The following is a 16,551-nucleotide window of genomic DNA, read 5'->3' as shown; positions in this document are numbered from 1 at the left end:
TCCCTGAATTCCTGGGAGTTCGCAGCTGCTGCAGGAGAGGGCAGCAGAGATCAGCGAATGGAGAGGGTTGGAACAGCCTCAGCCAGAGGGACCGGGGTTTTCTTGCCCTGTTTTCAGTCCTGGAGGATTGGCAGCTCCCCGGTACCACCGAGCAGGAATGAGCTCAGATATGGATTTGAGCATCAGCTATAAACAGCTACAGGGAAGGGAAGGAGGGCATTGAGAGTGTCCGGTTTTCCTATAAAAGCAGGAGCTCAGGTCATCATTAAACACAAAGTCACACCTCACTTGAAATCTGTTCTGATTTGGCAAAAAGGAAATGCTTGGCAAGGCATTAATGGGTGTGATTTAAAGCTTTATGTTGCACCTAATGCTGGAAAGGTGGGGTTTGCTTCAGAACTTGGTTGTGGTCAAGTCTGGTTCAGTTTATTTCCGTGCAGGTTTGGCTTTTCTATGTTTCCCATTCTGCGCTGCTTTAGTGTGTGGGTCTGGGTTCACATCAGGGATGGTGAGCTCTGTGCACAGAGCAGGGACACAAAACAATTCCTGCTCCAGCTGGGCACCAAGGACAAATGACCCAAATCTCAGCCCAGGAGCACAAACCCCGTGGGCTGCAGAGAGAAAAACAAGCAGGGTGGGACTGCAGGGGCTAAAGCTGGAATGGGACAATGAACTGCAAGGTGCAAATGGAGCAGAACTGATCAAAGTGAGACCCCCCCCTTTTGGGCTCCAAGAGTCACTGTCATCTTTGGGGAAGTACTAAAATGAGCAGGACAGAGAAAACCTTAATTTTGTACATCTCAGAAAAGTCTGTAATTGGAAATAGCAGAGGAACACCAGCAGGAGATTTTTAGATTTCAGCACTTCATGCACCGTGAGTTAGGAATTGTGTGATTCCAGTTTCAACCACCTCATATTGCTGAATTTTGTCCCAAATCCATTTCAAGGTTCAGTTTGTCGCTGCTAATTTTCTTTTTAACCCACTGGTTTCTTACTTAGAGGAGGAACTGCCTTTCTGCTGGCAAACCTTCCCCATCCTTTTCCTCTTCCAGTCTCTGGTGGATGAAAACATGTTTTCACAGAGAAATGACTGAACACTGCAAGGCTCAGCTCCCTCCAAAATCTTCCCTCCTTTTCACATCTCTGCAGGATTCCATCCTTGCCAGCTCCTCTCCCAGTTCCAGGCTGCTTACGTGTGCAGCTTTTGAAGACAGCTCTCCTGTCAGTGTCAGAGGCTTTTATGGCAGTAATTATCTCAGGATGAATACTTTGTTGGGATTAAAGGTTTCAATTAATGTCCTTTTGGGTTTTATTTGGTTTCGTTGGGTTTTTCTTCGAGTTCCTGTGCGCTGCTGTTTAATTTCATCTTCCAAACTTTTAATTATTTAAAGTTTTGCCCTTTTTCCTTTGACTAACGTGTTACAGGTTCCCTGTGGGAGTCCAGCTCAGGATTCAGTAATAAAACCAAGTGAAGAGTTAATTGCCTGGGCTCTGTCCCATCCTATTGTCTGCCCTCTGACTTAACAGCTGAAATCCCTAAAATGACAGAGCTGGTGGGAGCAGTGGCATTCACATGAGGTGAATAATCTCCAAGAGAGCTTTTCAAATTCACTGGGAGGCATCTTCAGGATGTAACTGAGCAGGGCTTTTTCTGAAGCCAATTGTGCTCCAGCCGAGGGTCTGCCCAAAGATCCCTTGTGCACCACGCCTTCCCTAAACTCATTCAAGTTATTCAAAGAGAACCAAATGACAGTGAATCTACAAAAATTAAGAAAAAAAAAAAATCAGCAAAGTGAAGTCATATTTGTTTTGAAAGTTTGTAGAAAAGGGTTGGATTCTTTTCTGTAATGTTGGCAGGCTCTGATTCAGCTCTGGCAGTAATTATTCAGAGGAGAGATGGATTCTGTATGAGAGAGAAAGAGAGAAAATACACATAATTCCCAGGGAGTCTTGCCAGTCTGTGCAATTATACTGATTTCTGACATCTCTGGACAGTGGGAGAGGATAAAAATGAGGTTCATATTTGATACACATGAATTTCTGGGGTGGAAAAGCCAGCCTGTCTCCCAAGGTGCCACATAATCCCACGTCTGCCCCTCTGGTTCTGGTCAGGCAGGATATCAGCTCTCAGATGCCCTCCCCAGATCTGGAGTCTCATTTAAAATCACAATTTCTGCTAAAACCCCGTGTGCTGCCTCTCCAGATGGCCTGGTTTCATCCATCCTGAGGTGGAGTTGAGGCTTTTTCTGCTGCCCAAAGCAGCTCTGGCCCCTGGGCAGGGTGGTCCCAGCAGCATCTTCCACTTCTGGGGCACCCAGCTCCCAAATTTCTGCTCCCACCTGGTGTCACAGAGTGGATGTGCCCCTGCCCCTTGCTCTGCCATCCCCCTGCTTACACATTTAATCTCTGCCCACTGTTCTGGTTCTGATCCTTCCAGTGTTTGGCTCAGCTGTGGCTAAAAAATACACAAAATTCACCAAAGTTTTGTGGCATATAAGCAGCAGAATGAATTTTTTTTTTTTTTTTTTTGGTAAAAACTTTCGAATATATGGATCAGTGGGGCCTGGGGAGTTGTTTGGTGCATATGGTTTTGAATCAGGGTCAGATTTGCTGTTCAGGGATTATAAATCACTCTCAAGCCTTCGGGACTTCTGTTTAAATGCAGACAGTTAAATTCTGTTCATCTTCACCAATTTAAGCACGCACAACAGGTTAGTGACAGTTATTTTAATACTGATTAAATGCAAAAAGTGCATTTAGTAAAACACCTAGCTCTAAACTGGACCTTCTTTCCTTTATTAAGTTCCATTTTTCTGTTTGTGGAATTGTATTCATACAAAAAAAAATTTGAGTAGGACATTCTACAGTTGGATGATCTTTATAGAACTGAGTCTATTGGGGATTGTTGCTCCTTGTAATTTTACTCTGGTAGTGTTTGAGCCCAAATTTAAAATCCAGATTGTTCCAAGCCTGATCCAACCTGGCCTTGGGCACTGCCAGGGATCCAGGGGCAGCCACAGCTTCTCTGGGCACCCTGTGCCAGGGCCTCCCCACCCTCACAGGGAAGGATTTTTCCTAATATCTCATCTAAACCTTTCAGTTGGAAGTCATTTCCCCTTGTTCCGTCCCTACACAGAAATCCCTCTCCATCTTTCCTTTAGTATCTTATTCCAAAGAGAGGCCTTGCAGGCAAAGCTGTTGTGTCTCTGATGAGGATGTCAGGGCCAATTCAGCAGCGTGGAGCTCCCTGTGAGCCCCTGGCCACAGAGACCACTGCCCACCCAGCTGTTACATCTCTGAGCAGGGTTTGCTCTGCCATTGCTCCACCACCTTTGTTGCTCCAAGCTCTTGCAGGATGGATTCCCATTGTCTCATCAGGGCCCTGTGCTGGGGCCAGCTCTGGTCAATGTTTTTATTGGTGACATGGATGAGGGGGTTGAGCCTTTCATCAGTAAATTTGCGGGCGACACTGAGCTGGGAGCTGTGTCCATCTGTTGGGAGGCAGGAGGGCTCTGAAGGGAGACCTGGAAGGGTTGGATGGATGGGCAGAGTCTAACAGGATGAAGTTTGATAAATCCGAGTGCCCATTCCTGCATTTTGGCCACAACGACCCCTGCAGTGCTCTGGGCTGGGGATGGTGTGGGTGAACAATGCCCGGGCCCAAAGGGACCTGGGGACACTGATGGACAGACAGATGGACAGGAGCCAGCAGTGCCCTGGGGCCAAGGAGGCCAAAGGCTGCTGGCCTGGGGCAGGAATGGAGTGGCCAGAGGAGCAGGGAGGTCACTCTGCCCTGCCCTGGGCACTGTGAGGGCACACCCTGAGTGCTGTGTCCAGCTCTGCCCCTCAGCTTGGGCAGGACCTTGGGACACTGAGCACATCCAGAGGGGCTGGGACACAAACCCTGAGAGGAGCCCCTGAGGGAGCTGGGGGGGCTCAGCCTGGAGAAAAGGAGACTCAGGGCTGCCCCCATCACTCTCACAGCTCCTGAAAGGTGCCTGTGCTCAGCTGGGGCTGGGCTCTGTCTGCAGCAGCACTGACACAGCCAGAGCACACAGCCTCAAGGGAAATACAGACTGGATAGCAGGGAAAAGATTTCACAGAAAGGGGATAAAGTTCTGGAATGGCTGCCCAGGGAGGTGGTGCAGTCCCCATCCCTGGGTGTGTTTAACAAAGCCTGGATGTGGCACTGGGGGCCAGGGTTCAGTTGAGGGGTTGGGGCTGGGCTGGACTTGATGATCTTGGAGGTCTCTTCCAACCTGGTCATTCTGTGATTCTGAATCCCTCCTGACTCCCAGAGCCTCTCTGTAGCTGGGTTGGTGACCCAGCCTGGAGCCTCCCAGACCTTTGCAGGGCCAGGCTGAGCTCCTGAGATCCAAGCAGATCCCAGCCCTGGGCCAGCAGGTGAGGCTGGCAGCACAAGGCTTTGGCCAATCCCTTTCTCATCATCCCAGAAAAGCTCCCTCTGAAGTGGTTCATTCCCACTCCAGATGGGCTGGAGCCAGAAAGGGAGTGCTGGCTTGGAGGAATCCATGGTGTGCACTTCATAAAAAGAAGCTTTCAAGAGAGGAATGTGTGAGCTAATGCAGTCCCAGGGCAGCAGTAACTCGTGCTCTGACAGGTTCTGTGGCTGAGGCTCATTGCCTGCCCCTGCTTGTCCATGCTGACTGTCTCCTGCCAAGGGAATGCTCAGCCCTGAGTGGTCAAGAGGTTCAGCACCCCCAGGCTGGCAGGGAATGCTTTCCCCAGGTGTGCAGGCACTGAGGTGGATTGTAATCGCATTTATTTAGAACAAGGTCAGCTGGTGTCCAAGCTCCCCTTGCATAATGCAAAAAATAGAAATAGAGCAAAAAAAAGACAGGTTTCAAATAACAACAACAGGCAAAAGCATCAGAGCATGTTATAATGTCCTTGCCTCTTGAATTAAAAAACTCTAAGGGAGATTTTGGAATCTATAGCACAGAAGTTTTATTTTTAAAGAAAGCAGCGTACACATTTGCTGTGAGCAGCACAGATCGATTGTCCAAGGGTTGAGTGACTGGCATCTCATGGTCTCTTACACTCTAGTTTTATGTCTGAAAAATATATTTCCACAGCCTGTATAAATGACATTTTCTAGTTCATCTAAAGAGATTTGCCTTCCAGTTGGCATCCAGGCATCCCAACGAGCTCAGCCATAACTCCTCCACACAGATCACACATCTGAGCTATTAGAAACTTTTGCTGAGAGGGAAAAAGTGTGCTCCTGAGCTATTGGAAAGTTCAGGGGGTGTAAAATATTTCCTGCTTCAGTGAACATTTGGAAATCAAGTGTTTCATTACAATGGTCTGAGCTGGCAGCTCTCACTTTGGGGGGAAAGGGATTGTGACAGTAATGAAATAACAGTGACAGTGTGAGATAGCTGACAGTGTAATTCCCTCTCAAACACAACTCTCAGTTCAGTGTCAGCAGACTTCCTGAAGAAAATATTAAGGCACAAATGAAAATATTCCTAGAGAAGGATTAATTTTGGGGGCAGGAGGAGTACAGGGGAGAGAGGGAGGATGATTTCTCAGCACTCCAGGCTGGAAGGGACCCCGGAGAGCTCTTGTCCACCTTGTGCTCTGAGAGGGAGCTCTGGGATCACACTGGGCTCTGCAGGGCTCCCTGTGCTCTGCTCTTGGCAGCCTCCAAGGATGGAGCATCACAGCCTGCTCCCCTGACATTACCAGGGAGAGATTTCTCCCAGGCACTGGGCTCTAGAGCCTGGAAATCAGGAGAAAATGGGACAGTGGTGGCCTTTGAGACAATTCTGTCTCTGTGAAGAGGCAGGAATGTACAGCTTTGGGTTTTGGGGGCAGAACTCTTTCATTGCCTGCTCTGTTTTGGGGGGGGTATTTATCCAGCCTGTCCCAATGGAGCTGTTCCAGCTGATATAGGATATCTCTAAGAGGAGTTTGCTGGCTGGACACTTTCAGGAAGACAACAGCCAGGAATTCTGGCTGGTGTGGCCCCCCCTGTTTGCCCTCCACGGGGAAACACAGGGATGGTTTCCTATTTGTTTCCTATTCATTGCAAAGATGCAGCAAAGGACAGAAACTGCACTCAGGTTTCAGCTTCAACCCCTGAAAATTGCTGAAGAGCAGCAAAATGATGGTGTGGAGGAGCAGCCTGAAGAGCTCAAGAGTTTGGCACACAGTCCCAGGATGCTCCAGCTCCACTCTTCACATATTCCAATTTCAGTTTAACCATGTCTGACCAAAGCCAAGAACTCTGAATATTGTATAATCACATCTCAGGTTGATACCTGTTCAAGCAGGTGTGTGTTATTAATGCTGGAAGCAATTTCAGCTCTGTTGATAAGTCCTCAGGGCTTTCTTTTTTATTTTTCTTTATTTATGCTTCTCTCAGAATATGCTTAACTGATTGTATACAAATATCAGTGTTTATTTGTCTGTGGGAAGGTAGGAGGTAGGAATTTTGGGTTTATTTACTTGTTGATGCTGACCTCTTTGGGAGATTTAAAAGTAGTATGTACGTATCCAAAATATGATTAGCTTTTCAGTGTCTACCAGTCATTAGGTTAAATTTTATGGCTTTTCAATAGATTCCCTGGGGAGAAGGTATTTTTAATATAAATTGTCACAATGTGATGGTTTATTTTAATGTGTTTTTTTCTATGCATAGAACATACTGATTTTAATTGTTGTTTACACAAAATTTCATGCACTTTAACAAAGTCTGTTGAAATATCTAAATATTTACCAGGGTATGTAGTTGATAGCTGCATTTATGATTGATTTTTATCTGCAAATTTTGACCTGCTTGGACTGGAGACTGGTGTTTTAAAACCTGTTTCTCATATCCAATGCTATTGTAAATGGAAATGTTTAATTTGAAAGCATTTAAGGGAATAACAGCAGGCTTTAAGACTGTATACTCAACTGAGTGGTCTTTGCCTTCAAAACCCAGTTACTCTAAATGAGACTCTCTCATGACTGGAGGTTGCAAGTCTGGGTCCAGAGTAAATACTTGATTTAGTGGGAGAATATTCTGAGTTCTTTGAAATGTTGTTCAAGATATCCTAAAGTATATTTATAATTTACTGGAAATATTTGCTGTTCCCAACTTATTTTTCTTTCTCTGTTGGTGGTATTTGATGTATACTCACTCAGGCTTGCAATAACCCACTGTGTATCAGATATTTTCCGTTTCCTTTGAACATGTTGAGGTTAAGGAACCAGAGGTGAGAATATATTCTCTACAGAAATCCTTGGCCTGTCCTTGGCCTGGACATTTGTTTTGTCCCCACCACTGTTGGTTCTGAAGTCACAGAATCCCAGAATTTGGATTGGAAGGGACCTTAAATCCCACCCAGTGCCACCCCAGCCATGGGCAGGGACACCTTCCACTGTCCCAGGCTGCTCCAAGCCCTGTCCAGCCTGGCCTTGGGCACTGCAGGGATCCAGGGGCAGCCACAGCTGCTCTGGGTGCCTTTGCCAGGGCCTGCCCATCCTCTCAAGGATGAATTTTTTTCTTAATATCTAATCTAAACCTGCTCCCTTTCAGTTTGAAGCCATTTCCCTTTGTCCCATTTCTTGTCCAAAGTCCTTCTCCAGCTCTCCTGGGGCCCCCCTTGGCCACTGGAAGGGGCTCCAAGGTCTCCCCCAAAACATACTAACTCTTAAAATAATTAATAAAAAATGCTTGAGAAACTCATTCCCTACAAAGCCACTTTGGGACACACCACTGAGACTATTCTTTGAAAATTAAATTTCTATCTAAAGGTTGAGGTTTCTCCAGAGAGTTGGTTAAGAACCAGCACTGCAGTGCTGGGCCCATCCATGGGTGCAAAGACACGAGCCCAGCCAGCATTTTTGTGTCTCTGCTGTGATTAATGGATTTGGGGTATTTCTGCTCCAGACTGGACTAAATCTGAGCTGACATATATTTCAAGCAGACTTTTCTAAGCAAGGAGCAGCCTGATGTGGGGGAGCAGGCACAGAATCAGGCCCTTTACCTTCATCTACCTCACAGCAGCCTCCAGAGGTTTATTTTATTTGGGCTGTGATGGTGAAAACAAATTCACTGCTCATGCAGGTTGAGATCTTATCAGGCAAACCTTAGTGAAAAGCACATTTTACATTCAAGCTATGAATGTTTGAAAAGAGAGGCTTATAAGGACATTGCTGACAAGGTTTGGCATTGCGGCAGGGTTGGTTAAAATGATCTTGTTTTTAAGGTAAGGATTTGTATTTGGTTTTACACAGTAATGCCTTGAAAAAAAAAGAGGGAAAACATTACTTAGGACGAGTCATAAAAATGCTTTAAAAATGCTATTAAGATTTAAGGCATAATGCAGATCCTATAAATCTGCTCTGCATTCTTTCACTAGGAATGACTGACTTTTATGAAAACTGGGGGCTGTAAATCAAGAACCTAAATAAGGGGGGATTTTGACATGTAAATATAGATGATACATTAGCTGAGCCCAGACTTGACTGCCTCCTGCTTCCAGGGGGGGCCACACAAAGCAGGCATTTATTCTCCTGAGCAACACTTGCACCTTGTAAAAGCTGCTAGGCTAAAATACAGTTTATCATTCCTCTGGGGAGAAACTTTTTTTTTTTTCCTAGTGATTTGGGAAGGGGATTTGCTTGCTCTTTCACTCAGGCCTGACTTTCTGCCTCCCTGTTCACTCATTTCTTGTTTAGGGCTCTGTGTGTGTGTGTTTGAGGAGATGGCAGTGCTTCTGAAAGCAGTCCTGGGCTCTCTGAGCACTGATGTTGGATGGAAGGTTAATCCCAGCTGGAAGGATAAACCCAACTGGAACGTTAAACTCAGGTTAATCCCAGCTGGAAGGTTAAACTCAGCTAGAAGGATAAACCCAGCTAGAAGCCTAAACCCAACTGGAAGGTTAATTCCAGCTAGAAGGATAAACCCAACTGGAAAGATAAACCCATCTAGAAGCTTAAACCCAACTGGAAGGTTAAACACAACTGGAAGGTTAATTCCAGCTGGAAGCCTAAACCCAGCTAGAAGGATAATCCCAATTGAAAGGTTAATCCCAGCTAGAAGGCTAAACCCAACTGGAAAGATAAACCCATCTAGAAGCTTAATCCCAGCTAGAATGATAATCCCAGCTGGAAGGCTAAACCCAACTGGAAGGTTAAACTCAGCTAGAAGGATAAAGCCAGCTAGAAAGGTAAACCCAACTGAGAAGATAAACCCATCTAGAAGCTTAAACCCAGCTGGAAAGATAACCTTCCAGCTGCGTTTATCCTTCTAGCTGAGTTTAAACCCAACTGGAGATTAATCCCAGCTGGAAGTCTAAACCCAACTGGAAGGGTAAACTCAGCTAGAAGGATAAACCCAGCTAGAAAGGTAAACTCCATGGTGGGCACACACAAACCCTTTTTCAGTCTACACAGGTGGAATTTGCTGTTTCTGAAGCTGTTTTAAGCAGCAGCTTCCACTCTAAACAATCTTTCAAAATGCCAACAGCCTTCCACCACCTTATGATCCCAAATTCACTTGACCATTTGCATCCCTGGCTCGAGCTCAGTCATTGTTGTGCCTCTCATGGTGCCCAGCCATAGCTCAGCAGTGGGATGGTGCACAGGGAACATTCCCCTGTCCCTGCAGCTCCTTATCAGGGCACAGCAGCCAGCCTGCCTTCACCTTATCTGCCTCAGGCTTCTAGATTTAAACAAGGATTTAAACAAGGGGGCTCTCTGTGGCTGAGCTAGCATCAAGCATAGCTTGACTGGAAGCCTGGCTTTTAGAGAAAGGGCATCTATCACTTTTATGTGGCATTTCAAAGCAGAAAGCATTTAATAACACTGAGAGACAAAGGAGGGATTCTGTCTCAATGCACAACCAGCCAGCTAATGATTAACTTCTCTTTATACTTAATAGGTTTATGTAGAAAAATCCCCCCAGCAAGCCCAGTGCCACGACCTGGCCCAGGGTGAAGAAGGTGTAGGCTGAAAGAGAGTAAGTTTAGATGAGATATTGGGAACAAATTCTTCCCTGTCAGGGTGTGAGGCCCTGGCACAGGTGCCCAGAGCAGCTGTGGCTGCCCCTGGATCCCTGGCAGTGCCCAAGGCCAGGCTGGACAGGGCTGGGAGCAGCCTGGGACAGTGGGAGGTGTCCCAGCATGTGGCATGGGACTGGATGGGATTTAAGGTCCCTTCCATCCCAAAACCAATCTGTGTTTGTGAGACAGACCTGCTGAATTTGTTCCCCCCTCAGAGTAAGAGAGAGAAAGGGAAAAACAAACTCCTCATCCTCCTCCTCCTCCAGTGGAAAAATGCCTTCATATGTCCAGTTTCCTTTTATGAGAGCACAATGCAAATGAGGCAGAAAAAGGCATTTTGACTTGCTAGTGCATTTCCAGAGAGTTGGACACCTAATGTGATTTCTCATGAGGATGGTTGTTACATGTATTCTCAAAAATAGTTATTTATAAGTGAGCTAGTTGTGAGAAAAAGGTTGTTTGGGGTTTTTTTGTTTTGTTTTGGTTTTTGTTTTGATTTTTTTTTGTGGTTTTTATTGTCTTGTTTTGGGAGGGTTTTTTTGCGTTTTTTGTGGGGGTTTTTTTTTGTTTGTTTTTTGGGGTTTTTGGGTTTTTTTCTTTGTTTTTGTTTTTTGGGGGGATTTTTTTGATTGTTTTTTTTGGTTTTTTTTTTTTTTTGTTTTGTTTTTTTTTGTTTTTTTTTCTTTTTTTTTTTTTTTGCTTTGGTTTGGTTTGGGTTTTTTTTTTTTTTTTTTTTTTTGTGAACTGTGAGTAACTCCGAATTTGTATGTGCAGAATGGAAATCTGGAGCTGAGTGCCCCTGGACAGGGGTCCCTGGGTGTTTCCCTGGGCACCTTCTGAGCTCAGTTTGCATCTCAGGAGCATTGCCTGGCTCACCCAAATGCACTTTGTGCTGACTCTTGCTGGGCTGCAGTCCCTGCAAGGTGCAGCCCCTGAAGCTGCAGCTCCTCCTTTCATTTTGGCCTGAAGCTCCTCAGAGGTGTGTGAACTCCTGTGAACCCAGGCTGCCCTCAGGACACGGGGCTCTGGTTATTAAACACTTTTTCAATGTCTGCAGCAGCTTTCACCCAAGGACACTGCAGTGCACTCATGATTAACTGCTCGCTCCACACTCTGTCCCTGTGGGAAACACCTGGGAAAGCCATGGCAGCTCTGAACACCCTTCCCCAGCAGTGCTGGAGAGGGACCTGCTCTGGAATCTCATTTAAAAGCGCAGAGCACTTTCATGAGCACTTTCCAGCTCTGCAGTTTGAATGGCCCTTCTCTATAGCATGATTTAAAGCAAACACAAATACCATGCCACACAAACACAACACCACAGCCCTGCTTGGTGCCTCTGCAGTGAGATGAGGGCAGTGACAGCTTTAGGGTACTGCTGTATGATTTGAAAACCTGCTTTCCAGCCTTTCCCTTCCCATTTAGGGAGTTTGGAGGGGAAGATTAAACCTGTTCTGTCTCTCTGTTTCATATATATTTTTGTTGTTTTATTAGGCTTAATGTGCTTGGAACAAAGAGCGTTTCTCCTGCAGAAACAAGCACTAAACAGGGAGCTCTGCCCCAGTGCAGGGTCACAGTGGCCAGGCAGGTGGTGTGAATAACCCAACGTTCAATTGCTTCCACTGGATTGAGAGCCAGCAGTGGGTACAGAGTCTGCCTGAGCTCCCTTGCCTTGTTTTAGGGACCTCCTGCAACACAGGGAAATCTTTGCCAGCCTTCTGAACACCTTTGTGTCAGCCTCCTTTCCATACAGGTGGTGTTTGGAGGGAATTTGTTTTATTTCCCTTTATTAATTTTTCTCCAGTTGCATCTGTCCTACAGCCTCCAAACTCCAGGTGAGTTTGTTGTCTGTGTAACTGGATTTTGCCTTTGCATGTACTTGAAAGCAACTGTCAGCACCAATCCTGAAATCTTCTACCTCCTTTCAGCCTTTCAGCCACAGCTAAGCCTCAAACCACAGAGCTGCCCTGCCAGCTTTGCTGCACGGCTGGGGTTTTACAGCCAGATCAGCCCTAGGTGTGACTGACAACCCATAAAACCCCAGAAGCCGGGGGTGGAAGGGGCTGTGAGGTCAGCAGCTCCATTTCCCTGCCACAGGTGTGCCAGAAGTTCCGTGCCAGGGGTGGGTGCCATTAATCACTGATTTTCTGAGCCTGAGACTGAGCCCTGCTCGTTCTGAGCACCAGCAGCACCTCAGAGCAGTGGGAATCCAGGCTGGCCTGGGACATGATGGCTGGAAGGTCATCTGTGATCACCCAAGTGATCAGCACAGGATGAGCTGGGCTGCTCACACAGGGCAGGGCTTCCATTGTTGGGGAGACTGAGACACTGCTGAACCTGCTTGGTGTGATAACTTCATCTGCCTGGGTTTAAATCAGGGAGGATTTTCTGTTGATTTACAGTTTAGTGTGTTCTTCCCCTCCTTGAAGTTCAGCACTGTGCAAATCGCTAGAGGCTTTTATTATAATAAAATATAATAATATATAACATATATATAATATATATAATATTATTTATTATTATATATTTATATATATTTATATATAAATATATATAAATATATATTTTATATATATAATATATAAAAATATATAATATATATAAATATATAATTATATATTTTTATATATTACATATAAAATATTTATATTATTATTTATTAATATTATATATAATATTATATAAAATTTTATATATTATATACTATATAATATATAATATATAATTTATAATAATAACATATAATGATACAATATATATAAATAATATATAATAATAAATAATAATATATATATTTAATGTTATATATATAATATATATACTATACATACTGTATAATATAGTATGTATACTATATATAATATACATATAATAGTATATCATAATATATCATATTATATCATAGATATCATAAGATATCTATGACAGATATCTATGGCAGCTATCATAACATTTTTCTTCAGCTTGTAGAATAAGAGTTATTAGGGTATTTTTTGTCTTTTTTTAAGCAAAACCCAAATTCTTTTACTTTTTAATCTTAATATATCAGACACAAAGAAAACAGAATTAAAGCAAATAGTAACTCAACTTTTACCACAACATGAAATCCTGTTTGCACTCTGCACATCAGCTGTTGACATTAACTGGCAGATATGCCACTTCCATGCCAGGGTTTCATTCTTGGGACATGAGATCAGCCTGACTCTGTGCAAATAAACACTAAAGCAAACATGCTCGTTAAAGTGCTCAGCTCATAAAGGCCCAGTGCTCAGCGATCTGGGCAGCTGCTGCCACCCCACCAAGGCTGGCTCAGCTCTCCAAGCTGTGTTTCTGCAGGTAACCAGCCTGCTCCCATTCCTGTTTAGAGTCACAGGATTCCAGTTTCCCCCCAGCACTGTTTGGAATGACCTCTTTTCTCCATTCTGCAAGTGTCAGTTCTTTATTTCTCAGCTGTTTCCATGTCGTGATAACCTGGCACTTCCTTGGCTTGTTTTGTTACAAAGCTGGAGGCTTGTTTTGCTAGAATTGTTTCCTTCTCTTTTTGAGCTTCCCCAAGCCCAGAAATGACCCCACAGCAATGTCCAGCCCCCTCTGTGCCTTCTCTTCCTCCACAGAATCTTTTACAGAAGTTAAATGTGGCACAGGCTGCTCTTGCCTGGTGCTCAGAAGATGCTGGGACATAAGAAGCAGGGCACAGGAAATATGAATAAAAAGGAGAGGGAAATCCTCTTCCCTGGAGTTATAATTAAAGCTAAATAGAGAGTCCTGAGTTGAAAGGTAGAGAAATTAATTTTGTTTCAGGTGGAACTCCTTTTGGAGGGAAGTGTTGAAATGAGGGAGCTTTGGCCTTAAGAAAGTTTTTATGCTCGACTAAGTGGTAGCTGAAAAATTGCTTTAAATAATTTCAGTTAAACTAGTGAGCAGGGAAATCAATTTCCTTTCAAAACGATGTGGTGGAAAGGCAAAGCCTTGGGTTACAGCTCAGACCAAAAAGAAAAAGTGAGTGCTTTCCATTTAATTCCCTGTGCCTGTCATAGTTCTGCAGACATCTTTGAGATTTACCGAGCAGATGCACTGGTTTGAAGTGCCAGCTCACCTTGCCTGACCTCTCACAAAAGGCAGGTCTGGGAGCCTGACCCTGTAATTTCTGCATCAGGCACCTCTGTGTGTCTGAGCACTGAGATATCCATCAGCTCCTGGCTGGGGGCTGCAGCAGAGGAAACCCAGCACATCCTTAGGTAGCTGGGTTTAAATCACTGAGATAAGCCTGCACTTCTAAGGCTTTCCCTGAAGACAAGACAGCAGCAAGAATTTGCAGGGGAGGGCAGAGCTTGTGGGAAGGTGAGAGGATGCAGGTCCTGCCAGTGTTTTGCTGAAGCTGGGAAATGGGGAGAATGCAAAGTGTTGCTCTAATTCCAACTAAACAAAAGTGCAACATCATTCTGCCGAGGAATTAATGAAAAATGTATTCAGGAAGTTAAAGGGCTTTGAAAGACCAGTGGGTTTGGGTTTATTAATTATTTGGTTTTCAATGATGACATTATTTATCAGGCAGTAAATTTGTAGAGAGAACAAATTTAAACCACTCTGGGAAAAGGGAATGGATTCTATCTCTGAAAGCAATTCTGTTTGGTCTTGTGCAGGGGCTGCTCTCATGCTCTCTTGGTTTAGGAGACTGGAAAATGGCAGATTTGTGCTCATTATGTGACAGACAAGCAGAGAAGCTATTTAAAATGTTGTCTAAATTCTTTCAGTTTTATACTATCTGAGTACAGGTCATCTTTTTCTATCCCAACTGTTTCAAAAACTTATTTTGAAAGTATTTCACTTATGAGTTTAGCATTTGAGAGTCAACTCTGGAGTCCTTACCAAAGTAAAGACAATCAGTGAAATTCAAGCCAAATTCAAAAAGAACAAAGTTCTCTGAGGTGACATTACATGGAATAAATTTATTTCAAGCTAACAGCTTCCAAATGATGTTACTCTCTAGTAGTGATAAACACAAACCCACATTTCAGTTTAGTTGGTTTTTATCTATATAACCATAGTCAGAGTTTCTCAGGCCTGAACATGAAGTTCCATCTGGAATGCTTACATTAGTATTAGAAAATCTAGTTTTTTTATTGTTTAAGTAATATAGTTTTTACCACAATTTGAACATAGGTGCTAACTTATGAGCTATCCAATGGCTCTGCATGTTTTTTATATAAATATTTTGATATATTTTAACATATTGAAGTAGTTTCTTGTATTTCCCCCCTCTACTGTATTTTTACTGCAAACCTCTAATGATCCTACATTTTTGCTTCATTCCTTTTCCATCTCCCACTTTTTTCAGTACAGATCTCCTGTTCCTAGCTCAACACTTCTCCCTTTCCATCCAGATTTCATTAGCAGGGATGCAAAACAAAACAGATTTTGCTGGGATTGTTTAGGGGAATTATTTCAAATGCAGTTGACCTGTGCTTTATGGGTGAAAATACATTTTTCAGACTTATAAATAAGAGGCCAGGAGAGTGTATCTTATCATTAAAACACCTACAATGCCTGAGGTAAAAAGAAATGAAAATGTGAGAAAGATGAAAGCTGAGTACCTGTGGTATGAAGACCAAGGTATCCACAGGGAAAAGATGAACAAGAGAGAATGGAAAATAGTTATTCATTAATAGTTATTCATTAATCTATCAACATGCATTCTTTTTTTTGGACTGGGTGGAATTTATTAAGAAAAATTAAGCAGGATACCATCTGAGGAGACACAAAATAGTAAAATACATAAAAACTTTGTCTTTCAGATAAATAATGTAATTAAGGGAATATATTTAGATAGCAGCCTGGTATCAGGACTGTGGACCATTAGTCTGTGGTAGCTGCCTTGACCAACCCATTCTGACTGGAAGGATTTTGTCTGCTTAGAGCTGCTCTTCTGAAACTTCTATTGTCACCAGCACAATACTGGGAATCATAAAAATCCAGGGAACTTAGGGCTCCTGTGCATAACAAATCAGTGCATTAAAAATGCTCATTCTGAGATCCTTGCTGCTTAGAATTAACCCAACTGGAAGGGAATTACACAGAATTTCAGCACAGAATAGCAGGAACCTGCTCTACAGAGCGTTTGGCTACAAAGATGCTCACTTCAAGGTATCTATTGTACCAAAAATATAAAGATTTTTATTTTCTAGCAGGCAAGCAGGGAAGAAAATGTGCGGGTTGCTGTGCTATGGAAACTGCAGAGAACTGCTGGAGGTCAGGAGCACCCTGGTACCTCTGCAGTTTCTGGTGCTGCCTCCAGGGCAAAACTTTTCCCTGAAAAAGAGATTTTCAAGCTTCACAGCAGAGTTTGGGCTGATTGCATGAGCCACTAGCTGTTTAAAAGTTGGGATCCTCTGCCAAACTGATTGCCTGGTTTAGGCAAAGAGGCAGCACCAGGTAGCAGTTCTCCCCTCCCATTTGTGGCTGGGCTCTGGTGGGCTCTCAAGTCCTCCTTAATCTCTCTCCGTGCAGGAGAAGCACAGGACCTACCATGTTGTCA

At 43.9% G+C, this 16,551-nt stretch overlaps 1 long non-coding RNA gene across 2 annotated transcripts in view; it reads right to left on the bottom strand.

Moving 5' to 3' along the window:
- Positions 1–1,889: 1,889 nt before the first annotated feature.
- Positions 1,890–16,551, bottom strand: part of LOC134421630 (uncharacterized) — a 158,976-nt gene continuing 144,314 nt past the window's right edge. For both annotated transcript variants that reach the window (XR_010028635.1, XR_010028636.1), the window contains one exon: positions 1,890–1,903. This is a non-coding gene — a long non-coding RNA (uncharacterized LOC134421630). The remainder of the gene's footprint in view (positions 1,904–16,551) is intronic.

The sequence above is a fragment of the Melospiza melodia genome, chromosome 9 (assembly GCF_035770615.1).
Source record: "Melospiza melodia melodia isolate bMelMel2 chromosome 9, bMelMel2.pri, whole genome shotgun sequence".
In the NCBI taxonomy this organism is placed as follows: domain Eukaryota; kingdom Metazoa; phylum Chordata; class Aves; order Passeriformes; family Passerellidae; genus Melospiza; species Melospiza melodia.
Note: the sequence above shows the minus strand (reverse complement) of the source record. Positions and strands in the feature narration are given on the sequence as shown.